General features: G+C 42.8%; 1 protein-coding gene across 2 annotated transcripts in view; it reads right to left on the reverse strand.

The window, feature by feature from the left end:
• The window catches only part of snx29 (sorting nexin 29), a 72,306-nt gene that overhangs the window by 3,176 nt on the left and 50,937 nt on the right, over nucleotides 1-18,193 (reverse strand). The window contains exon 16 of one of the 2 annotated variants that reach the window (XR_004212672.1): nucleotides 2,031-4,479. The exons of the other annotated variant lie outside the window; for it this stretch is intronic. The gene's annotated coding sequence lies outside the window, so the exon portion shown is untranslated. Of the gene's footprint in view, nucleotides 1-2,030; nucleotides 4,480-18,193 lie in introns of those variants that run through there. 2 annotated transcript variants of the gene reach the window in all.

The raw sequence follows: 18,193 nt of genomic DNA on the forward strand, positions 1-18,193 counted from the left end.
ACACACACACACACACACACACACACACACACACACACACACACACAGAGGATTGCTGACGGTTGCTCTTGCTGTACAGATTTGCCAGTTTTTTCACTCCTTAAGTTGTATTTCTGTTACCTGTCACAGTGATAGGCACTTAATAATGAAACATATAGGGGGTGTGTGGGCGAACGCGAGAGAGAGAGAAAGGTGGAGAGACGAGGGGGCAAACGCAGATGTTCCTGACTCCAGGAAATGTCGCAGACAGCTGGTCTGTAATAACAAAACTAACTGAGCAACACTCCCGAGCAGCTGTGCGTGTGAGCTGGCGGGGTGCAGCCCTACTTTACGGGATCCTCCTCAGTTACTTACAGTCCTTCCACTGCTTTGGAAAGTTTGGAGTTCTCAGAGTGTTATTGATTGCCTACAAGCCAAGTGGACAACCCCATCGGGACTGTGTGTTCTTGTCTTGTATATTATGCAAGATAAGAATTTGAAAAAGTGTTTACAATTTACATTTTGAATGAAAATATCTTCCTCGAGAGGAGGACCAGCGTGTTTATGTTTTACTTTCTGTTATTTTATGATCTTGACTGAACATGCTTTGTTGCTAATGAATATATATATATACAGTATATACATGGAAGACATTGTGTGTGTGCGTTGATTTGTTTCGTAAAGTGTGTGTGTGTAGTAAACGTCGCACATGTCGAGCTACATACCAGAAATATGCTGCATTGCAAATGCAACTGCTGCAGAAAGCATATCAGATGTTATTATGAAACTGTTTACGTGTGTGTGCGTGTGTGTGTGGTGTGTGTGTGCGTTTTGTGCTGAACTGTCCCATTCCCAGAAGTGTGCATCCCCCTGGGGTTCCACCTGAGTGTGTGCCTCTCCAGAGGAGCATTTCTCATGATCACAGTGTGTGAGATAATTAGCCAGTTTAGTGGGGAAGTCCACCGAGAGACGGGGACACACACGGCCAGTGGCTGCAGCTCCACACCGAGAGGAATTTCCCAGGAACAGGACTCGGTGTTCAGATCGCTACATCCAGAAACCAGGAGAGCAAAGTCGTACTTTTGCTTTTACAATCTGCTCAACATACAACACCTTCTATCCTGAGATATTCGTGTCACGTTCACATACCTCCTGGACAAACACGTTTTTCCCATTTCAAGGGAGGCTAGAAATTATTTCACCAGACAACAAAAACATCTGTTCAATTTCAATTCAGAACGTCTGATTCAGTATATCGCCTCTATAGCATGTGACATACAGTCCAACGGTCACATCTGGACAGATGTCATCCTCGACTGTAACTGCCATCCGGAAATGTTTGAAGACGTAAAACACATTTTGTGCTACTTCTCACTAAATTAATTAATCTATGAATATGCAAATATTGCACATTCATAAAGTTCACCTGCTGGACACAACTTATCTCCTGCTTCAGTGGAAACTCCATTCTTGGTGTATGTGAGCTGCAGGCTTCAAGTGTCCGCATTATGCTCGTGTAGGGTAAATTGCATATTGGACAATTTTTCTGGAGGCGGGCCTTTAAGAAACGGGCACTAAAACACATTTATAGGCAGTAGTAGTAGTCGTAATAGTCTGACCACAAATCATCACCACATACAGAAAAAAAGCCTTTTCATATCTTTCCATCCATGGGAGAGCAGAAACACCAACACAGTATCAACGATATACTGTCGGCGTGATGACTTACGCTGAACAGTTGTGGCGTGCAAAGAGGATCTTATAAACATTAAAACTCATTGTGTTACTGTTGTTGCATATATATATATATATGCCAATTCATCCAGGTCTTTGCTGAATGTAATCATCCCACCATTCTTGAGACCTTCATCCTTTTGTTTTCCTTTTTGCCTAAGACTCCCAGAAGCATGGAGCTGAGAGAGCAGCAGCAGCAAGATGGCTATCATACATAGATAATGGTCTACAGCGGTCTACAGAGCTGAATCCCCTCAGACCGTATAAGATCTCACGCGTAAGATGGACAGGTGGAGCGTTTAGAGAGGCAGGAAAGCGGTCATCAATACTGAAAATACCAACACTTGTGTTGTGCCTTCCCAAGTTTGTTTGAGGAGGACAACAAATCGTTACTGTTTCAGAGAGAGGTCACGGTCATCAACAATGGCGTCCGATCGTTTGAATTTTAGAATTTTTCCATGCATCCTCCACATTTCTGTTGTCTTCACTCGCAGATTAAAGTGATTCTGATTCTGAACCGCAGATGGTCATCACAGCCTGCAGATTAAACTGCGGTCTGAAGCAAAGTCTTCCTCATATATCTGACGTGTTGAGGGGAAAGTTGTTGCAAACTAACTCCTGCCTGCCGGTCAGGAGGTTGAGAGAAAGATTCGCCACAGAACTGTGATGGCGAAGGCGGAGACATTTCCTCTCTCTTGTGATCTCGGGGTAGGAGAGACAGATTCAAGTCAGTTTCATCACAGATGAAAAACATGATGATCGGATGATCGGTGGTTCGATCCCGCGCTTTGATTGGACAGGAACACTAGAAAGGCCGTACATAAACAAAGTCCGTTTGCTATTTACCGTATATAGCAGCGGGTTCATATACAGCCCACACTGCGTTCCTCTTAAACGAACAAACACAAGAGAGGCAGAGACACAGAAATCCCCACATTAGAAGCAACTTGTAACCTGTGAAATCAAGAAAAAGCCTCGAGCGTCCTCTCCGAAGTGGAAGCTTTTGACGGGTGATGATAACAGAGAGCGGGGGGCCGACACACCCGACTGACTGCTGCTCCGCCCATTAGCAGTAAAGGAGACGTGGCTCTGCAATCCGCGACCCCGAGCACACGGCAGGGCCAGAGAACAAACAGACGTCTGGCCGAGGCGCTCGGCGGGCCGCAGCAAGCCTGCTGAATAAAAGATGCGCAGGGCTCCCGCCACAATAGGACTAATGCGCAATCAAGCGGAGCGCTCCTCGCAAACAGCACACACCTTGCGGCACTCACACCACTGTGAAATTGGGGCTCTTCGGAATCTCGTCTTCCGTATCTTTTCTTCTTCTGATTTCACTCCATCCCTCCCAGCTCCTGCTTCCCGTGCCTTTGTTCTTTTTTGTTTTTGTGCCCCTTAACTGTCTTTCATCTCCTTTCGCTCATAAAACATATCCTTGTATTTGTTGATTCCTCTCCTCTATGAAGTATTGATTTGGTTCTTTTTTTTTTTTTCTTTGTTGCATCTTTCTTTCAAACTCCCGCAAACCCTCTGCTCATTTATGCAACCTTCATTCATCCTGTTTTTCTCCACACTCGCTTTACCTTTGAAATCTTCCTCCCTCCTTACCCCTTCATCATCCTCCTCATTGTCTTCCTCACATTTCTCCATTTATTTCTACCCCCCCATCTTATCAATCTTTCATTGCCGTTCAATTCAAGTCGGCGCAGTGCTGCGCTGTTGTGCTACGGCGGTCCAAGCCACCAATCACGCATGTTGTTAAGGCCAGCCACTAAACGCCATACATATCAATGGAAACATGCATAAAAAGAGTTTTTACGCACGCACGCACGCACGCACACACACACACCTGGACATATGCAGGAAGACGTCACAGCAAGTTGAGGTTCAAGGTTTCTCATTATACAACTACAAGATCGAAAACCAGGGGAAGGAGACGAAATGTCTTTGTGCCTTGCTACACTAACAATAGCATGCATTCACGCCACACACACACACACACACGCACACACACACACACACACTTGAGTTAATCACGCAGTGAGGCCATACATTGTTGATGCACTGGCTAGGGAGCAGGCAGGCGGCTGACTGAGTTAATTAACAAGTGCTAATCAAAAACAATCTTCTTTCATTTTCTAATCGTTCATAGCTCATTTATCATGTTGCCCTCCTTCGGCTAACAGAGGCCTTTGTGTACGTGTATTGAGAAGGGGGGGGGATGAGGCAGATCAGGCCAACTCACTGCTGTTACTTGGGACAAACAGGTTTTCATTCAAAAGCACGTGAGGCAACACATGTGGAATCACTATTCTCCTCGCTCTGATGGCTCCAATCAGGGAGCTTCTGCTCCGGCTCATCATCTGAGTGGAGAACAGCGCGATCTCTCTCTCTCTCACACACACACACACACACACACACACACACAGACACACACACACACACACCTGTGCACAAAGAACACAGCGTAGCTATTCCACACCTGTATACAGCTCTCCTGAGTTGACTGAGGCGGCATTGAAAGGTTATGACGAGTAAAGCGAGAGAACAAATCTCTTGATAAGGAATCTCAAGAACGCCAAGAAATATGCATCAGATCCTCTTCTGAGTGAACTATTCAATAGATTAAATGTACAGGATTTTAACTATGTTCATGTTTTAATTGAATATTTCATCCACACACAGTAATAAGAGCCGTGTATGTATAAAAACATACCCAGAACGAACGAACGAACACACACACACACACACACACACACACACACACACCTACCTATCATTTGGAAACCATCTGGCTGTTTGTGTGTTTGCTCTACTTTCATTTGGAGGGTGCTCTTTGAGCTCTGTTTTTGGAAGAGTCCAGAACCAATCAGAGCGAACCACGGCCAGCTTCCAGCCCTGCATCACACAGAAGGGTGAAAAGCGGTCGCAACTACTTTTCTTCTGCCCCCAGAATTAGCTTTTTTTTCCCCACACACACACACCACACACCAGGTGAAATTATGCCCCAACCCCTTTAAATAGAAATCCAAAAGCTAGCTTTCGTCCTGGAAATGTAAAGGTGCAAAAATGTCACGGTTTTACTTGCTGACTGCTCGTCTTAACACAGCGTCTCATTGGCTTCAAAGCAATCAGCTGAATGACCGCGATATAGAATGTAAGTGTAAAATCAGACATTGGCAGATGGTGAGGAATACTAATGGACAAACATTTCCTGTTTACCAGCCCTTCATAGTAGCAAGACGAGACGTCGCAGGGCTGGTGACATAACGGTACCAAAAGACGGTCATGACTCACGCAGAACAGTAATGGTAAGAAAACATTAGCAGGGTGTTATTACACCCTTTATCTGATTTTGTTCATGATAACGTGGGCACAGTCAGTGTGACACACATTGAAGGTCTCCTTGTGACTTGACACTCTCCGTCATTTGAATATCATCATATTTCCACTGCCAATACAGCTCTTTTGAAGCTACGTGCTGGTAGCGTTTTAGCATCTTTCAGCTCTTTGTTTTGGTTTCTACGACCTACAGCTTTACTGTTTTGATTCACTCTCACCATTCTCATCACTATAAGCGGATGATGACTATACTTTTTTTCCACCTTTTCTTTATTTCTCATGTAGATTAGCATCTACTTTCCCTTTGTATATTTATCACATGAATATAAAGTAATGAAAAAGACAGATTCACTATTTACTGAATTGTATTGTGATTGATTTTGACATGATTTCCTCAGGAAGCCAGTGGCAAAGTACCATGCAGAGCAAAGTTTTAAAAAAAAGAATCATCGTAGTTTTCACATTTTTTTCTGTGCGCGGACTAGTTTATTACTTTAAGCAAATGATTTAAACACCATTTGTATGGGAATGATTCAGCCCAAAGCTTTTTGATTTATAAAAAGTGGTTGATAACTGTAACCAAGATCCTTATAAGCTCTACTTTATTTAAAATATATTTATCTTAAATGGATTACTGAGACCTCTGGCTATGAAAACACTTTTTTAAGCACATACTCGTCGCTTAAACAACGTCACAACTCCACCCAACACACACATACTCAAAGTTGTCAGTACACTACTATGTCCACCTCATTTCCGATTGTCTTACTGATGGACACTAGTGTTCCACAATGCAAACAGGAAATTGATAAGCAGCTCTGGTGGAGAAAAAAAATTAGAAATGTGAACAATGGTGACCAAAACTAAAGTTAAAGTAAACATCTAAAATGTTTGTAAATACATTTATCTTACTTAAGTATAAGGAGCATGTCCTCCATGTTTTAAAGGTCCCATTAGTAGAATATTTTCTCTTTAAAGAATCAACAGAGAATCAAAAAATGTGTTTGTCTGGTTCCCCAACACACACCTCTAATCGATGTTTCTGCAATGACCCAATTTAGCTGCCAGGATCAATAAAGTTCCTGTGACCCGGAGGATTAAACGCGATTATGTTCCACCGAGGTTATAATGACAGATTCAGCCTGCGATCAAAGCGCTGATCAAATCCGCGGGGCGATTGTTGACAAGTGCGTAATCCAAGAGAGCCCGTCACTGTGACCTGAGCAAGCTGCGACGCGTTCAACTCTTCTGACAAGACCATTTCGTAGCTTTTCTGCTTCATCACACACGTACCTAAACATATCTGTGGAATGGTTGGCTTCCATCTTCGAACATATGTTTTGAGCATGTGTTCTAAACTCTGTCCAAACGTTTCTAACCTGCTGCTGCCAACACATATGTGCTATCTTGAGGTAACCTGTGTTTTACCCCCGGCACGGTATGGTCCTTGGTGGTGATTACTTGTATTATGTGCGAGTCTCCATTTCCTCTCTTCTTGTCGACTATTCTTCCCTTCTGCATTTCTAATTTTTTTTCTCCAACAGAGCTGCTTATCAATTTCCTGTTTGCATTGTGGAACATAGTTTGTGGAACTAATGTCGACTATTCTTCCCTTCTGCAATGACCCAGTTTCCCCCCCGCAGGGATTAAGAAAGTTTCATTTTTATCATCGGCTCTAATCTGAAGTGCTCAGCATTTGTTTAGCCTTCGCACCCCGCAGCGTGACGCGAACCCTCGCTGAGGTTACCGAGCGCTGCTGCTGCTGCTGCTGCGTGCGACACTGAGTGATAAGATGGGGCGCTGCTCGTGTAGGGGAGGGGGCGGGCGATCAATATTCGAATTATGTGTCGTGGAATGATTTGATAAATATTTATAGGAAGTGTTGAGGGCTTAATCATGAATTGTAATATTCAAAATGAGCATACAAATTGGATTACAGTGTGCATGTGTCCCCTTGTCTGTATCATACATGCAGACACCGAGCGCACGTGTCACAGATTCATGTAGAGAATACAGACTCAAATACGCGCATGCAGAATCCAAACCGCACCTCTTCACTTCTCCAACACCTGCAGTGCGGAATCTCATTTCCCTAAATTAAACCTGTGGAAAAACTATCTTCATTCGGCACATATTTACTACCTTAATGGCTTAAGTTTTCCGCGGGCGAAGCTCAGAACTCAGAAAAATAAGCCATTTTGTTATGGTGGTCAAAACCTTTTTTTTTTTTTTTTAAATCACATTTCTAATAGAAAAATTGTTTTTTTCCCCTGCTGACTGTAAATTCACTTCACCTCAACATAATATGGAGTTATAGCAGATAACTAATTAGCACCTTAAAAACAAACAAACAAACAAATACAGAAACTTGCCAGATAACTCGTCTGATAACTTCACTGCATAAAATGATTCTATGATTAAAAAAAAAGTGAAAAGAAACACTGTGGGTGTGGGGGTGTTGTAATTGAATTTGGGTTTTATAAGTCGCAACGTGCCCAGCTCTATTCAACAAATAGGTAACAGTTAGTTCAGCAGCTTCAACAGAGTGATTATCGTTTGTTCTCCGAGCCCGGTGAAGTGAGGATTCTATTAAAAATTCCCATTATCTCGGCCTGCGTGCAGTAAGAAGATTGAGTTTCCGCTAAATTTTTGACCCGACTTCACCTGTTTCGCTGCCTGATCCGAGACGACCATCTTTCCACCTTTTGTCAGCGTGTCTTAAAAGATGTGTCACTGAAGGACGGGAGACAGAAATGTGTGTGAGCAGGTGCCTGCCGTCTGCTGACGTGTGCGTTTTGAGAAGGGGGCGAGAAGAAAACCTAATTATTGCTGCGATCAAAGCAATTATTAGAAAGAAGGCTGACCCAGAAACGTCTCAGCTGGAAAGCAAATCAGCTCAATCTGCTGCATCCTATTAAAAGAGTTATCAAGCATTCACAGAGCGTGCACACAATTCACACATTTACAGAACCAATCGCACACAAAACGAGAACTGGTTTACTTAAAACTCACATTTTTACTCACAAAGTCACTCAAAAAACATACGACAAGCACCGATTCAAAAGGACTCGCAACGAAGCACAGAGGCATTTATATTTAGTTATGCTTTAAATATTGCATGCACATTCATAACGTGCGCATAACCTCTTCACGTGTAGGCGACGTATTCCTAGACAGCTCAGGAAAAAAACAACTTTCACCAAAGCAAAAGCACTGCAGTATATGTGGGCTTCTGCATCGACAGTAGAGGATTTGTTATTCATATAGAAAGTACACTCCGTGCATATTAAAGTCTGTGATCCTTACTGTGCGGCCCCGATTCACACATGGAAAAAAAATAGTGCTGAGGAGTGCAGTGTTATACCAGAAAATGATATTTCAATTCTCCAAAGCATTTATACGATGGATTGATGCATCAGGCCTTTATTCTGTCAGATCTGCAGTTAAATTCAGGTTTCAATTCAGGCTCAGTAATGGTCTTCACTGAACTGGTGACTTTCTGTATCGTAAGCTTCAATACATGCTGTTCACTTTGGTTGAAGGTGGGTCTTTAATTGATATTTTCATTGGCTCAAACTGAATCTAAGAAGAGCTGCACTGTTAGTCAGCCAATCACAATGGCACAAAGTAGTGAATTGATGTGGCTTCTTTAGGATAGAGACAACGCTCGTGAGTTTATACAGCATGTTAAAACACCCATGTCTGTTATTTTCTATAAAAGCCCACACACTTGATCAATAATGGAAAGAAAAGGTGGCTCCAACATCAATAAATTAGTTAACAAACAGTAGTTGAATTCTTTTTCAACAAGAAAAGCCCAGAAAAATCCTACTGGAATGTTCAAGTGATCTCGTCTTTTGGGTAGATTTCTTTGTACCCGCGAGGAGCCAGTTTCTTATAAATCGGATGATTTCCGAACCTACTCTGGATAAAGGTAAAGCTCAGACAGTGAGCTTTCATCCCTTTCTTTGTGGACCTCTGAGAACCTTCATTGGGTTCAGTGACATACCGGTGTGACAGACACCTGTGAACAGACGTGTCCATCAGCGAGGCGTGAAGTGACAAATAGACCCTTTTACAGCCAACGTCACGGCGTTAGCTGTGGAGACAAAACAAAGGGAAGACTGGAGGCCAACATGAATCACCTTAGAGTAGTGGGGTAATACACATCGAACAAATACACCATCTTGCTGTGTTGTTGGGTGGCAGAATCAATATCGCATACGTTTGAGATGATAAGCTGTGATTCAAGGCTCTGGCGGCTACAATATCGGCAAAGCGTTTCAGAGATGGAGAGAAAATGTCGCTAATAGTTTAGCCTCCTGCTAACCTCCTCAGCCGCCATGGTCGCTGCACCGCGCAGGCTAAATTATTAGAGATGGAGAGAAATGTAGGCTAAACTATTAAAAAGACGGAGAGACTGCGCGCTGCTGGGCCCATTGTCTGTAACCAGTGTAGCATCAAAGCATGGTGGATATGAAGTGCTGCAGGAATGAGTCCTAAAACCTGGGAAGTAGTTTGCATTTTTGCACCTCGTCTCAAAGTTGATGGGTTTTTTTTTTTAATGGGTTTTTGGTTAGATGCCTGAAATAACGTTCCGTAGTTAGCACAGGCTAAAGAGATTTTAACGCTTTGTTTTTTGATAAAAAATACTTCAGTAAATACCCCTCTTCTGAATTTTGATGTTTTAAAAAAAAAAATGGTTGCTAACAAGTGGATAAATGAGACTACAAAACGTCACCACACTGACCCGTCCGCCTTAACAACCTCTTACTAGCGCTCATGTGGCGGTGATGTAGTTTGTTTATAGCCTAACGTTAGCTTTTTACTTCTGCCGATTGCATTCATTAGTTAAAAATCATAAAAGCGACGTTCATTTGTAAAGGATTATCTTGAACAAAACTTGTAAGAATCATAAACCTGTTTTTGCCACAGAGCTTTTTTTCTGCAATAATACAAAATCCTACAGAAAAACCCAATTGTTTTTTTGTCAAGGGAATCAGTGCCATGCTAACTTCTGGGGTTGGCCTAAAAAAATACGTCATCCCTGCAACACTATTAGTAAGCTAACTAGCGGACGGCTACTTAGCTAGCTTGCTTCGTGCGAGTAGCATATTGAGAGAAACTTTGTCAGCCGTTATACAAAAAGAAAGGCAACAAAACTAGCCAGCGTTTTTATTCTGCCTCCACTAAGCGCACCCAACAAAAATACGACATTGTGTTTACAACAGAAAAGGGGTCGATATGAACTTAAACGGAAAAACTTCAAAACTGGTATCAGCCTCATTCCCATGACAACATAAGTTTCTTGTTTCTTGTCACGTCTGCTTTCTTGTACTTCCTTTGAACACAGAGATTACATGCACAAAAGCATACAAGCTCATTTGCATGGAGAGAAGATTGCCTTTTTCATAATTTTCTTTAAAGCGGTGTACTTCTCCCTTGAATAACAAACAGACTGGGCCTCACAGAGCAGAACATTTCAACACAAAGCAGTGGAAAAGACAAGTTACAAACTAGAGTCTTATTCATAGAGACGTCACTTGATATTTCAAAATTTGAGATAAATCTACATCGGTCAACCTGGCGCCGTCTTTGTTCCGACAGGAGACACAAAACAAGGACAGATGTCTGCACAACAGCAAAATAAACAAAGACACTCTGTGAGAACAGGCCTGGTGAAGTTTACTTTTAAGATTTAAAAATAATCTTTGTAGCATCCTACAAAAAAAACAGATTTTTCCTTCGGTCTTCAGCGAGCTTCTGACAGAAGTAAACCTGAGTCTGGCAATGTCTGACTGACACGGATCAATGAAAGTGTAGTCCTGGAATATGCCATGTTTGAATCAATATAGCTCTCAGTGTGAAAAGGGGACAGTAAATGTCAGTGTTGGAGATGCCATTAAAAGACAGAGCAAGAGGTCTAGCTGGTGTACAGTAAGTTCTCATATAAAAACAGTATTCAAATAATGGTCCGTATTAACAAAGGCCAGTCGCTAAAACCAGGCAATTCACGCCACTTTGCTGCACTGAGTTTCTATTTTAAACCCGGTTTTGTCGATTATTATTGTCAGTTTTTCCACATTTTCAATTTTAACAATCGTCATAAGCTACCGTCAATGAAATGTAGAACGCACACCTTTCAAATTAATAGCCTGCCAATGACAGGCCGGCATGAAGACTTTTAATGTGAAAAATCAACTGGAGGTGTTGTGGCGCATTCACGGTAGCTTAAATCGATCTGGAAAAACGAATAGGTGGGTAATTATTAATTGGGGAATGAAAACTGTATTTCTGCAGTGTGGCGAGTATAACATGATGGAATTAGTGTTGTGGAAATATACATTATGCTAAATAAATCAAGAAGACAGGCAAACATGGAGGGAGTTTAGAGTTTGCATGGGAAGCACGGGAAAATTAGGAATATCTTCAATAGCAGCCAAATAAAGGCCTGGTTGATGATTAACTGCATCAGATGACAAATACAATCTGACACCTTTTTCCCTGTGATGTCAGAATAGCTAGTTTCCTGTTTGCGAGACGATGGAGCAGCAGCATCACCAGCGGCAACATCACCCAGCGTGCCATATTCCTCTCGTCACGCGTGAAATGAAGGCTAACAGCAGCTTTTCTTGTCGATGATCAGCAGCTGCATCATCGCCCAGTGTCCCAGTACTCTCATTTCCTCCCCCTCTCTTAGTCTTTCTCTCTCACCTCTCCCACTAGCAGTGCAGCAGCTTTTCTAATTGACTGCCATTTTAAAAAGTCAATCTAATTGCTTTTTGGTTATCTTGTTAATAGTCTGCTGTTAAAGGGCACCTGCGCCGCTAACATCCAACACAGTGACACAGACTATTTGTCCTATGCAGTTCTCGCCGTTTAGAGCCGCCCACTGACCACCGAACCACCGTTTAGCGATGATGACTAATGAGAAAGGTAAAAGGGGTCAAATTATTATTAAGATTATGTTGGATTAGATAACTCTGTAGCAAACTTCAAAACCACAATTACATGGTAAGTACAGGGAGCCGAGAAAGTTACGGACAAAATGAAGAAATCTGGGTGGGAAAAATGAATGGGGGCCAATCTCACCTCTTAAAAAGTACTGTCAAGGTTCCCTTAGTGCCAGAAAATGAAAGCATCGTGCACTAAAAGCTTTGAGTGCGTAGTTTATGGAAGAAAAAAAAAAAAAGCTGTCTGTGCTCAGCCTGCCTTCCCTGGTGAAATAAAGATTGAAAGACTTGCAGGATGGAAAAGGGAGTGAAGAGTTTGAATTGTGGTCAGAGCAGTCGCTTTGCTCCCACAATAACAGCGTGTACGATTCTCCTCGTCTCTGCCAAAATTCAGTGAAAAGAAAAAAAAAATATGGATATAAAATGCAATGTGAAAACATATACATCACCACGGCAGGAGAAAATGTAACTCTGCAACCAGAAAGCATCTAGCCCTGACATTTACAGGTGTATAACGGCTGAGTTCCTCGCAGACTTAAAAAGGCAGCACGGAGCCATAGTAACAAACGAGCGCGTCTAGCCGTCCTGTCTGCCACGGATCGCTGCACAAGCATACATTGAGGTAACAGCGTCTGCTGTGATTCAACCACCTCCAGTTTAACACACTGACTCGCCCGCAGGTTTGATAGAAAATACACTGAAACTACATTTCGGAGTCCAGCAAATGTTGGTGGAAGATGATGAATAGTGTAGCAGAGGCTGACGCGACACGGCAGACTGTGTTACGTTAGTACAACTGTAGTAAACACATGACGTTATGGCAGATCTTACACCATGGTATTGTTACAGCGCTGAAACAAGTTGATTAATAGATTAGTAGATTAACAGAAAACCAATCAGTGACTACTGTGACATTGACTAATCACTAAGGTCATTTAAGTAATAAGAACACGTCTACAGGCATGCCAGCACCCCGTAAGGCTGTACTTAGACACAGTGGTGCTTTGAGCTGAATGCTATCATTAGCATGCTAACATGGTCGTGCATTAAAAAAAAGCTTCGTGGAAACGGCAACATTGGATTAAACTTCCTCAATTGCTAAAAAGAAAGTGTTTGCGCTTGCCAGAGCTGCTTTTTGCATTCGTCGAAAAAGATTTGATGAGCTAAATGGATTATGGAAGTAAACATCTGGCGCAACAACATCATAGCTGGTTTTAATCACTATTTGCATTTCTTTTTCTGCAACGTTTTATTCCACTTAAAATGCACTTGACAATGCAGACAAAGGAGGTTCAGCAGGTATGATGTTTACCAAGTTCACCATCTTACTTCAGCGTGTTAGCATTCTAACATTTGATCCAATAAGCCCTTAGTACAGCAGAGGCTGATGGGAATTTGGTCATAAAGTATTAAACAAACTGAAATGTAGACCTGATGGAGGCACTAGATGAAAAGGGGATCACCACCTTTATTTTTACAATTCATCCTGAGGGAAGTATGAAACACGAAAGACAAATACGAAGAGTGTCTAAACTTCTTTGGTTGTGGATAAACATGTCATGAGTTCATTTCTCTGTTCATATCTGCCATTTTGAGCAACTAAGACTTTTATTTCAACTCGACAAAATTCTTGTCTTTTCTTTTCCTCTCGACCTCAATAAAACGAAGGCGAGCACCAGCCAAATCAAAGAGGCCAAAGGAGGTTGGCAATCTTCTCAGCGATTGTCTCGTATGCAGAAAGTAATTATTGTAACGTCTCTATATTAACATGCTAATGAGCTGCCCTGCATGACGTACTTTTAATCAGGATTTGGGCTCAGGTGTCTTGGGAGTGTTTATTAAAAAAAGAGAAGACTACATCTTGTAGGTGTTTCAGAAGAGCGAAGTGAGATACTGAGTGATGCCCTGTGCTCTGGTTTTGTACACCTGGGGGGGTACCAGTATGGCAGAATGAGCATTAACAATTGATGTTCCCATCTGGAGGAGAGGAGAGGAGAGTTTTTCCTCCCTTCAAGAGATAAGAGCAATCCTTTCATTTAGTATCAAATGAAATGTGTCCTGGCCCTAATATTAAATTAAAAAGAAGACGACAGAGGGTGGGAGAGAGGGAGAACAGTGCTACTGCAACCTATTAGCAAGTGTAATTTAGACATTTCCTATTTTAGAGCTGGGGGAAAGCCAGAAGGATGGTGACAGAGTGAGGCTACTGAGAATGACGAGAGAGAGAGAGACAGAGACAGACAGAGAGAGAGAGAGGTATATAAAACAAAGAGATGATGAGAAATAAGGGGACAGACAGAGAAAGACAGAGAGAGCAACAAGACAGAGGTTGTTAACACACAAAGATGCATACACATACAGTATCTGATCTGTATTTCCTAAAATTATCATATCGAAAGGTTGCCAGAGACAAGGCGTGTTTGCTAAAACAGGGTAAATCGCTGCCAAAGAGAAGCAGGAAAGACGTACGGCAGTGGATGCCAGTGGCTCCCATAGTGAGCGCCGCATGATTTATTTAGTTTTTCTTTACATTCTTAATATCCACGGCATCGAATGAGGCAACATTTACATTAGCTGCATTCATGTTTAGGTCTTCAAACACATCAAAACAGGAGAATTCATCACGCTGGAATTGACGACTGGAGACGACGTCACACAAGGTTCCCATGAATACAGCAGTCAGAGATATCGACTGTCACAAGAAAAACATTTGTCAATGCTAACCGAGCTCAAAGAAACACTACGCAATCCATTCATCCAGAAACAATGGCGACGACTTGGCTCAAAGCTTTCTATGGGTAGTGGAAACTATCCGTCCGCCACCGAAATGTCTTCAAGAAAAACTGTCGACGCGGCACTGGTCTCAAGACTCAAGAGACATCTCAAGACAACAGAAACCAACAGGCCTGTTCAACGCAGACAGTTTAAACCCGTCTGTAGTGTTAATATTGCTCTTAGATTAATCTAATGTAAGTTAGACTGTTCGACTGTAATCATTTGAGAGAGAGAGAGACAGCGAGAGAGAGACTGTTGACTTTGGGATTACGACCAATTTCTGTTGCCGCAATTATTTAATTATTTCATGGAATTGTTATACTATTGTTCTTTTTCCCAGCAGAGCCGAGCAGATTGATACGATTACTCGGTCGGCCATGTTTTTAGGTTGAAAAAAAAAAAAAAAAAAAAAGACGCATTGCAAACAAGTCCTTCTTAAAATAGTCAAGAACTAGGCGGCTTTGTGCAACGGATGAATCTATCTGACGACGAACGCTTAAGGCTAAGTCAAAATCCATCTTTTCCAAAGACTGCGAGGTAAATGGAAGAACACAATCAATGCACGACGCCACGCATGTCTTTTTTTGGCCCTCACTTTTGAATATCAACTTAATTTTACAGAGCCTGCAGACAGAAAAATAAATTGTCCCTTTCAAGTCTATCAATACTTCTACAAGACACGAGACAAAAGACATCTCTCCCTGGAATCAGGCAAAATGCTGCTCTTACTCCTCTTTGGTGCTGATCCATAATGGATGAGGGGGGGGGGGAATATGACAAAGACCATTGGCTCCGTGTGAGCCTCGGCATCTTTAATTGAGCGATTCCAAGCAGAGGGACAAAAGAGGAGGTGGTGAGACACTCACGGCGGACGGGGTTGAGAGCGATGGCGCTCGTTATTCGTACAACCCTCTCTGCCGCTGTGACCTTATCAACAGGTTCGGATCACTTCATCCCACGTCTTGAAGGACGGCAGAGATAGAAAAAGAAAGATGGTGTTATTTCCCTTTGTTGTTTTGGTTGGTCCTCTCATCCCACTTCTTCACCAGTATCATTAGTCAAAGCCTTCGTCAAAATCAATGAGCTGCTCGGGTGTTTTCACCGGCTGGAGGTCAGGCCACGGCACAGCGGAGCGAGATGTCTTTCCGAACTGTTTAACAGTGTACATCTCATTTCCTCGCAGGCCATTACTGTAAATCTGCATTACGGAGGCCTGTCGGTGGCCGTCTGCCTCTCCTCACACCATTACAGACCAGCACACACACACACACACACACACACACACACACACACACACACCACGCTGGAGACTTGTGGACACACTGCCATCTATGGGTAAAAGACGTCGACCTGGAGAGAGCCGGTGCGCCCACGGTGCAAAAGAGCTTGTCCCACTAACGGAAAGTCACGCCACCTTTCACTCTCATCAGCGTCCATAACTGAGCTCCTAACTGCTCTTTTATTATACCGTGGGTCATCAAGTTTTAAGTTGGTGTGCTCTGTGTATTTGCAGACGTGCAGAGCAGCAGATATTATCAATATTACGCAGAGAAAAGAGTTTGTTTTGTCACTTTGGTTTTTCTTTTTTTTTCGCTGCAAGAAGAGAAGAAAATGAGGACAGTGGATTAAAGATTCCGTTCTTTTCTTTTTGGTTGAGGATTTTTCTCGCTATGCTGTTTCTGCTGGTGCAGTATCTCATCTGCTGCTGTGAGAAAACAATAGAATCTGCTGTGACAGCGTAGCATTAAAGTCAGAAATCTCCAGCCCAATCGCAACTAAAAGAATAATCCATCCAATAATCCCAAACAAAGTTATATTGAGGCCTTCTTAAATAACAAGCTGACAAGACATTACATCAAGATCTTTCCTGTCATGACCGCGGCTCATGGTGCTGATTCTGTAGCGGTCCAGAGACAGAAGGTCATTAGTTCGTTTGACTAATCTGCCTCTACATTTGCTTCCCTTGCTGCCAACTAGTGGAGACGCCAACGCAACGCTAACTGCAGACTATGTCCAGTTCAATGCAGCAGAACCAGAGATTTCACATTTTTATCAAGTGTGTTATTAACCTCCTCAGGTTAACACTCTTAGCTCTGTCAGCACTCTTGCCATAGCTTGCACTGTTCATGCTGTTAGCTGCTAGCCTCCCGCTCAGCCGTCGCCATGTTGAGAGCCGCGTGGAGGCAATTCCTCAATCACAGATATGCTCCGACTTTGAATTTATAAATTCCTTACAGCACATAAAGATCGGCCCGCAAAGTTCCTCACTCACCTTGGCGCGCGAGAAAGGACCCTCGAACACCTCAAACACAAAAGTTGAACAACTTCAACTTCCCGAGTTCATAAACAAACACCACCTACTGCATACGTTATTTAATCAACACAAGTAGCAATTACGCAGGAGATGAGGGTGCTATTACACACTAAAGTTCAGACGAAGCTAATCACTGGAGGTGACAGCAAGTTTCAATCAGCACCACCTGCTCGTCACGCATTGCTCTTGAAAACAACTGTGCCGTGTCGCATTTTTGTTTTTGTAAATTTCCCCTTTGTGTGCGAGTCAAAAGCCCGGCTCGTTCACACCCACAGACCGACTCGGTGCACTGGAACTAATGCCAAACAACTTGTCAACATTCATCAGGTGGCCTTTAATCACGCTAACTTGTCTGCAGACATCCACGCTTGGTATTTGTCGAGCCTAATCAGCAGAGCAGCTCCGCGGAAAACGGGGAGGACGAAATAAAAGTCTGTGAGCTGCTGAATCAGGGAAAATGACCCCTGGTGTTGTGTTGATGTGAAGGATCTGCATTATGTTCATGATTCTCCCCCCCCCAACACAAAACAGATCACCTGTCATGTCCCTGGCATATGCAAAACACACACACACACAGTCATTAAGCAGCGATCTTCTCTTCCAACACCCCCCCCCCCCCCAAAAAACATCCTGACACTACTTTCCATATTCATATTTACACATCGAGGAAAGAGCTGAAGAAAAAAACCAGCGCTTCAGAAGCTTTTCACACAAGCAAAGGGATGAAAGGGACGCGGAGTGGAGCAAAGACACTCTAAAGTGTACTTTTGTGTTTCTTTTGTCCCGACTACCTTCCATTATTTCTCAGACACGGCAGCAGCTCCAAACACGGGCGGATATCAGCTGCTACAGCTGCTTTCTACGTGTGGTCAAAGGTCCGGAAGACGATCAAATATACATTCAGCATCTTATTTATATCTCCATATTCCACTCTGCATTAGCGTGGGTTATTAATGCGACAAGATAGGTGGTGAGGAAGAGAATAAACGTGAGAGAGCGAGGATGAGAGACAGAGGGAGAGAAAAGTAGAAAGACAGGAAACAAAGGAAATAAGAGAGAGAGAGAGAGAGAGAGAGAGAGAGAGAGAGAGAGAGAGAGA

This window comes from Anarrhichthys ocellatus, unplaced genomic scaffold (assembly GCF_004355925.1).
Source record: "Anarrhichthys ocellatus isolate YVR2014 unplaced genomic scaffold, GSC_Weel_1.0 scaffold4, whole genome shotgun sequence".
Taxonomy (NCBI): Eukaryota; Metazoa; Chordata; class Actinopteri; order Perciformes; family Anarhichadidae; genus Anarrhichthys; species Anarrhichthys ocellatus.